At 35.5% G+C, this 8,833-nt stretch overlaps 1 long non-coding RNA gene across 1 annotated transcript; it reads right to left on the bottom strand.

The window, feature by feature from the left end:
- Positions 1–3,210: 3,210 nt before the first annotated feature.
- On the bottom strand, positions 3,211–8,520 carry LOC149134389 (uncharacterized). Its single transcript, XR_016242764.1, has 2 exons — positions 7,522–8,520; positions 3,211–4,032 (listed from the first exon to the last, which is right to left on the bottom strand). It is a non-coding gene; the product is annotated as an uncharacterized LOC149134389 (long non-coding RNA).
- Positions 8,521–8,833: the final 313 nt, after the last annotated feature.

Here is an 8,833-nt window from a genome sequence, read left to right on the forward strand (position 1 = left end):
TATTGTTATTATCATTATCCTTTTCTGTCAATTTTGTTTCAATTTCTTTCCGTGTGTCTTCGCGACACCTAGGGCAAAAGAACTCACTGTGTACATTGGTAGACCGTTAAAATAAACACACCAGATTGTTCATTTACAAAGCTCTGTGATAGAAAATAGAGGAAGAAAGAAGGAGTGAAAAAGAAAGATGAAAATATAAAAAAGAATGAAAAAATGAAAAAAGAAAACAAAGAAAATAAAGAGGGAAAAAAATTCACAGTGACAATGCTCTTCTCAATATGTGTGACGTACCAGTTAAAACAATCTTTTGCACTTCTTGCATGAATAATAAGCCAGGGATCATTCTCAAATAATTTTCAGTTCCTTTTTTGATCATTCCATGTGCTCCTACAATCAATGGTATTGTAACGTCTTGAGATGTCACATTTTACGATTTCAATCAGCAAATCTTTATATTTTCTGCGCTTATCAAATTCTTTTGCCGAGATACTATGGTCATAGGGTATGCTCATGTCAATCAGTAAACAGATTTTATTGTTTTGATCTTTCACAACAATATCTGGTTTATTAGCTTTGGTGGTCCGATCTGTATGTACCGGAAAGTCCCAAAGAATCATTACATTTTCTCCCTCAGTTACAGCCTCAGGGTGGTGCTTATACTATTTGTCAGCAGTTTTGATTTTATAATGCCAACGTATTAACCAGGGTAGATATTAGCAAACTCTGTCACGTCTTGATTTATACTCTATAGGTGCCAAACTTTACACCCAGAAATTAGATGAACCACTGTTTCAATCTCATCATTGTAGTAGCGGCATTGTGGGTCTGCTCTATTTTTCGTCACATTGGCTTGGTAGTTACGGATCAATAAGCTCTGATCTTGAGCAGCTGAGATAAAGCCTTCGTCTCTGCTTTTAGGCCTGAGCTCTGTAACTACTGATGCATGTGCTTTTGATCTACATCAACTTGTTTGCTACGGGCTACATATTTGCAATGCAAAGGTTTTTGTTCCTACCTATTAGCCAATTGTTCACAAGCCTTTGCCTTTGCCATTGATTTCACCTTCTTTGCAACAACAGTTGCTGCACTTCCATCATGCTGTTCAGCCTGGTTATTATGTATGAACTCACTAGCAACATTTTTATTCTCCTTCATAACAGAATGAAGTTTCTTATGTCTCTTGTGGTTTTCAATGAGTTTTAGCATTCAGTCGCTAGATGTTTCAAGATATTTGGCCAGTCAGATATTTGGTTTTGTCAGAGATTTTAAATTGGATCAAGCCTCAACCTCCAATGGGTCTGGGTAGGTAAAGACAATTTGCGCCTGCTTTTAGGTGATGGATCTTATTGCAAGTCAGCAGCTTATGGATTTTCTTTCGCTGACATTCCAGTTCAACACATTGAAACTATAAATAACTGGAATCGCTAAGGAATTTATGGCTAACACTTTGTTATGTGCATTTAACTCATGTCTTTGGCAATAAAGTTTTAAGTCACTCATAAAATTTTATACCCATCTCCTGTTCTGTTAAGATCACTTGAAAAGGGTATTAGGACTATGCAAAAAATTAGAGGTGAAAGAGAGTCACTCTGAAAAACGCCGCAGTTGATATTAATTTTGTTTGAAGTCAGCACTCCATTAGAGTAGTATGATTGGAGATTCGTATTTCACAGTGACGTGCGCTTCAGGAAGTTTGAAATTACAAAAGAAATTTTGAAGATATCCAGCGATTTCAAGATCTATGAATGCGGTATGCTGTCAAAGGCGTTTTCTTTATAATCAATCCATGCAGACCAGAGATTTTTGCGTTTGTTATGAAATTCTCAAGAATCATACAATTGATTAGAAATTGATCTTTGCTTCTATACGAGCCTCGTCGTCACCATTTTTGTTCAGTGGAGAAATTATTGTTTAGTTCCATAAATGCGTATGATTTTTTCTACGAGGATGGATGTTAAAATTTTATGTGGTAGACACGCAGGTTGTGGGCCAATAGTTTTGGGGAAATTTGGTTTCATTATTCTTTGGAAGAAGGTAAGTAGTACCACTTGCTAACCAATCAGGTGTTTTCTTAGGATCTCCCATAATTTCATTGAATAACTGAACTAACTTTTCATGTGCGCATAGGAGCGATGCGAGCCAGAAATTTGCACCCCTTCCCTATCTTTACCAGAGGATTTCCACTTATGAGCCTTCGTGAGTGTCATCCTTAGGTCTGCTATTGTGATGTCTTCACATGCTTGATCTGGTAGATTTCGGTAGGATTCTTCTGTGCGTCTAATCCAATCTGCATTTTCATTGCAATGTTTTTTCATCACTTCGTATATTTTACCAAAAGTTTCCAACTTTTTCCATGTTTATTTTCGACGTGAAATGTTTTCGTATTGGATGTGAACAGCTTGTAAAACTTGTTTCACTTCTCAAATCTTCGTATTCTTTGAGCTTTATCATCATCACCACCACCACCACCACCACCACCACCACCACCACCATCATCGTCATCGTCATCGTCATCGTCATCATCATCATCACCACCACCACCACCACCATGTATGTGCACGTGTGTTTGATGTACATTTGGAGTCACCTGGTTATGCATCCGGGGACTTATGCATTTGATGGTAAACTGGGATTTACCCTTATCTCATGCTTTTTGGTCTTTATCAAACTACAATCTGTTGCATGAATTAGCAAAGTGAGAACTCGGGTGCTACTTCAGCGAGCCATCTACTGCAATATCCTACGTTAGCGTGCGGTATACCTTTTCTTATCCTTTTACACTTTAGCCTGTTATCTACCTCCAATAATAACTTTATACTGCAGGATAATAAAGACAAATTGAATAATATTGAATAATGATTTATTAATAACTTGTTGATGTCCGTATAATGAAAAAAAAAATAAAATAACGGTTACCTTTCCGAATAGAACGCGAAATTTGACACTCTTTTCGAGGACAACGAAATATAGGCCGGTATTCTCCACTTCTGTCACATTTTCGTTTTCCTTGCATGACACTACCACATCGATAACAAGAGTCTGCTTATAATGATGTATCCAAAAGATTGTTTTCTTGTAAAAATGCAATTGCTGTTTCCTCTGTAAAAATTATACGTCTTTGGAAATCCTCTAACAACATTGTAATGGTTAAAATTAACTCAGTTTAAAAGGGTAAGAAAAGGTAGACCGCACGCTACTAGTAATTTCACAGCGTAGACAGGATTTTGCGGTAGACCACACGCTAAAGTAGGATACTGCGGTAGACCGCACGCTAAAGTGGCGTCAGAACTCGTATGGTGGCAAGAACAACGTATGCGTTTTTGTTTTTTACCATCTTGTACATATATCTATTGTTCATTTGTTCCACCATAGATGCTGCGTTATTACATGTATAAATCCACAAATAACAGCTTTATGTCAGCAGTCAATAAAATAATTATGCTTTAAAGATATTTATTGAATAAATTTTCTCCCGCTTGTTACTATTGCTATACCACTGAGAGAAATCTACATTAAGAGATTAACTGAGAAGATTGAAAGTTGAGAAAATGAATTGGAAAGTTATCTTTTTTCGACAAACATATGTCGATCTCACCGCCAGATAGCAAGTTCGATTTCAAAACTCACAGATATCAACGCAAATGAATGACATGAAAAGATTTAAAGTGGACTCAATCACGAGTATTAAAAAAGCGAGATTCGACAGCAATCTACTGATAATTTTCAAAACGAGCTAAAATTGTATTTTAGACTCTATCAATTCTAACAACTTAGGCAAATACGACTAAAAATCGTGTGATCTTGATTTAAATACTAACAGCAAAGTATAACTAGACACTATAAAGAAGACAGATAAGAGAACTAACCAAAACACATGTAACAGTAATTATAATGACTTAGTCACAGAGTTAAAAATTAACGACCGGATTGAACATCTTCGTGTACGTAAGTCGTATTTAATGTTTAAGGTAATGTTATGGAGATACTCAAACGTATACTATTTGGCCATATAGTTAATAAACTGGACATAGTCTGCAAAAAAGAAAAAAAAAACATTAGATTTGATAAATACAAGAATTAGGTTAGTTACAAAGTTTATACAAATAGAATTCTAAGTGCAGCCATCAAGTAATTTAATAGTATCGAAGGCAAAATCATGCAGATTCATTCAGTTAAATATCTTGAAGTTTTACTGATCCATTTCTCGGAGCCTTCTTCTGCAAAGTCTTTAATTCGGTAAATTTCCACATCGCCATCACATCAACAAAATAGTAAACACAAGGAAGTCATTGTTATTTTGCTATAATTTTTCGTGATTCAACAAAAAGACATGGAAACAAGGTTATTGATGTATATTTGTGATTCTTTGATGTGCAAACATCAGATCCTACCGACATATTTAGTCTACACATAATGAAAAATAGAGTAAAAGGCTCGAACAAAGGCATATAACAAGACAACGGACTCACTACACTATGAACGGACAGGATGGACAAACTTAGGAAAACAATAATTGGTTTATTCAGATATTTTAATTCAAGTACAATAGATGCACAGCACCAGTGTAGCGAGAGTGTGTGCCGCCTGGGGTGGCCCTTTAGTTTGTCGCCTACGGGTCTCCATAAAAATACTTATTGCCTACAGCAAACCCGAAAGTGGTGCCACCCCCCATAAAAGTACCCCCTTCTCTCCCTTCCAGTCACGCTAGTGATATACAAATGAAAATAGTAAATTTTGGGGACATAATATGGAACGCAAACAGGGAAGTACTCTCTACACTAGAGGCCAATGAACAAACTATACACATTAATAAAGACTCTAACTATCCGGCTCAGTTATGCAACACATCACAGGCAACAATATCAATAGATACATTTCCGATGTATCCACAGACAAGTACATGTGTAATAAAGCGGCCTTTTTTTTATATAAAGGGTGGCCCAAAAGTAAGTTTACAATTATCACATAGGCACTTTAAATTTTTTTAAAAACATTTTATTATATTTAATTTATATCTTACAATTAACTAAATTAGCATACAATAATGGTTTCATATTTTTTTATAATTAAGATCTAAACTGTTAATATATGAATGCAAAAGAGATAGCTGAATAACTGTAAACCTACTTTTGGACCACCCTGTATAATAGAGCTTGAAGGCGAAGCGATCTTAACGAAGTTGTATAGAATGATATACTAAGTGGACTAGGTACTTTGCACCTCTTAGAAATGTGGATCTTGTACATAAATCAGAAACAATTATTCCCAGTATTCTGCCCTTTCATTTATGAGTGGAACAAGTAATATACTGTTTAATAAAAATATAGCAATAAACTGATAAAAAAGAGAAAAAGAAAGCAAAGGAGCAGAAATGTTACAAATATTCTTTTCTATTCTAGGCGCAAAGCCCGAAATTTTGGGCGGATAAATAAAAATAACAAGGATGCACAGTATGACAGAAGAAGATACATCAGTACCAGTGCGGCTTTTTTGCGCATCTTCAATTTTCCCATTCATGAGAGGCACCCAGTCATCCTTCATCTGAGTGTCCATCTAGAGAATGGCCACAAGGTTATCTTTACAAAACAAACAGCCTTGCAACAAGCACTTTCTCCAAAAGAAACTACTCTTACTGTCTTTTTTAAGTTGTGTCAAGTAGATGAAAATGCAAGAAAACTTCTTTATCTACAATTACTCAAGTATTACACCCGGAGAAACAATAAATGGCACAAGAGGAAACGGGCTGACACCTTTTTTGCACTTATACTGAACATGTCTCAACTTGGCAGTCCCCTACAGCTTTGGATGAAACATCGTGAGGACATGGCTGAGGACTTAAAGTATGCAGTTCAGTAGGCAAACCCAGATATCAATATTCAGCTCTCCGAAACAATTTTTAACCGAGCACTGATTGAAATTGAGAATCAAGTTTTGGTCATGGGAGGCAAAATTTTCAAGTGTCTGGCTTTGGACTGCCAAAAACAAACCGTGAAATTAGTGATTTAGCTTCAAGAGATATTGTAAGAGAGACAAATTATGACATCACAGAATTGGCTGCATTTGTGAATCAACATGAACCTAAACTTCTTCCAGAACAACGCTGTGCATATGATCAAATTTTTCGTTTATTATTATTATTATTATTATTATTATTATTATTATTATTGTTGTATTATGAATTCAGAATTGATTTCCTAGTCGAAGAATAAATTGAATTTAGAATAACAAATTTCAATACAATATATTTTGCCTTTATCTTCCAATACATAAAGAACAATTTCATTTCCAAGCAACGCCGGGTGCCTCTGCTAGTATATATATATATATATATATATATATATATATATATATATATATATATATATATGGTGTGTGTGTATGTGTTTGCGTGTGTGCACATAACTTGTATGTAAAATGGGTTAATGTGCCTCATTTATATTCTCTATATGCATGCTCAAAGACACTCACATAGCCCCTCCTATATATATATTATTTATATGCCTGTGGCACGTAAAAGCACCTTCTGAGTGTTGGGTCTTATGGAAGCAAGGACCGAGACCATTTGGCATTATGCCATGTTTTGAGCATTAGGCCTCATGGAAGCAGTGACCGAGTTCTTTTGGCATTATGGGTTGCTTGAGAAGAAGACCCATCAAGCCAAGTAAAACTGCAGTTGTGACAGATACTGGTGTCACACAAATGGCACTCCTGCCGGTGGCATGTAAAAGCACGCATTACACTCTCGGAGTGGTTGGTATTAGGAAGGGCATCCAGCCATGGAAATCATGCCAAAACAGACTGGAGTCTGGTGCAGCCTTCCAGCTTGCCAGCCCTGGTCAAACCATCCAACCCATGCCAGCATGGACAATAAGCGTTAAATGATGATGACGATGATATATATATATATATATATATATATATATATATATATAGATAGATAGATAGATAGATAGATAGATAGATAGATAGATAGATATAGTCAATCCAGACATGAACAAGCAGGAAAAACACGAAAAAACAACAACGCGAGGACATGGAATAAGTACAGTGTTATTGGACGCTCAGGAAAGGAAAGAAAAGAAAGAGGATTTCACGTTTCGAACGGAGCTCTTCATCAGAAATATAGAAAAAGTCAAAAGAGAAGACGGAGAAAGAAAATCGCCAACGTTGCCCACGCGGTCACACACACACACACACATATATATATACAATTATATATGTATGTGCATGTATATATATGTGTGTGTGTGTGTGTGTGTGTGTGTGTGTGTGTGTGTGTGTGTGTGTGTGTGTGTGTGTGTGTGTGTGTGTGTGTGTGTGTGTATACACACACATATATGTATATATGTTTGAAAGAGAAACATAGACAACGTGCATGAACACCCCTTCATATGAAACAAACTATGAACATTACGTGTTTAGCTCGCATAAACGCTGTGCCCAACCAATATGACTAGGGAGAAATAATGCAAATGAATGCTCCAATGAACGCTATAATGCTGTCTAAAAATATTCACATACCATGTAAGGTGACATCAATGTCTGCTAGGTGGATTTCGTGTCTGTCAAGAAAGCTTCTTCATAATCATTTTACCACTTTATTATTATTATTTTAATATTAATGACGATGGATGAAGAGAAAACATTTGTATTACTCTGTTACTGCTGTTTCTGAATGTGGCTCCAGTGTTAATAATGCAATACTTATCTCTACAAATGATCAGATATATGTATAATATTGGGATTTTGACAACTGTTATTCTTATAGAACTTACATATACCTGAGTAAGATTACTAGAACTATTTTACCAGTGATTAGGAAAGATATCTGATATGTCCCGCATTGTGACGATGTTTCCTTGTCTGGGTGACTGGCTTCAACAGCGTACCTTGCTGACTGACACTACTTACTGAGTCTGTCCACTATTTATTAGTAGTGAACCAGCCCACCTCTCACCTAGGGGTGTCCGCCACAACACCTCCCCCTTTTGAAAATTTTTTCTACTTTCAATACAACATTATATTTTTTTCTTTATTTCTTTGTCTTCCACACACAGAAATATTTTTCTCTTCTTATTCAGAAATTTTCTTGTTCTATGCAGAATATATTTTGTTTTCACAATGCTGCAGGTGGTACCAGTCTACATTAACGTATAGCGACCTGACTTAAATCTTTTGAATGAACTCATTATTATTATTTTTTTTTGTTCCACACAGAACCATGTTTTTTTTCTTCAAAATGCCGCAGGTTGTACCAGTCTACATTGTATACTGCTAGTGCTACTACATAGAGCGACCTGACTCAAATCCTTCAAACGGACTTATATTATTTTTCACTGTGTGTAGTTCAGTTCTGTGTTAGAGTTCCAATTTTGTCAGGCTTTTTTTTTCTTCAGAATCTTTTTTTTTTTTATATATTTTTCACTGTGTGTATATTACTTTTCACTGTGTGAAGTTCAATTCTGTGTTAGATTTCCTGTTTTATCTGACATTTTTCTTTCAGAATCTTTTTTATATATTTTTCACTGCATGTAGTTCAGTTCTGTGTTAGAGCTGCAATTTGTCAGACATTGTTTTCTATATATTTTTCACTGTGTAAAGTTCAGTTATTTGTTAGAGTTCTAGTTTTATCTGACAATTTTTTTCTTCAGAATCCTTTTATTTTCTTCTTCAGATTCGTTTTTCTTATATATTTTTCACTGTGTATATATTATTTTTCACTGTGAAATTCAAATCCCACCTCAGGATTTTTAACATTTTTCCACTGCACGAGCTCTGAATCCTCGTTGCCACTGATATGCCTCACATTATGATGACGTATTTCATCATCTGC

Source organism: Octopus bimaculoides, chromosome 8, assembly GCF_046866305.1.
Source record: "Octopus bimaculoides isolate indiv1 chromosome 8, ASM4686630v1, whole genome shotgun sequence".
NCBI lineage: Eukaryota > Metazoa > Mollusca > Cephalopoda > Octopoda > Octopodidae > Octopus > Octopus bimaculoides.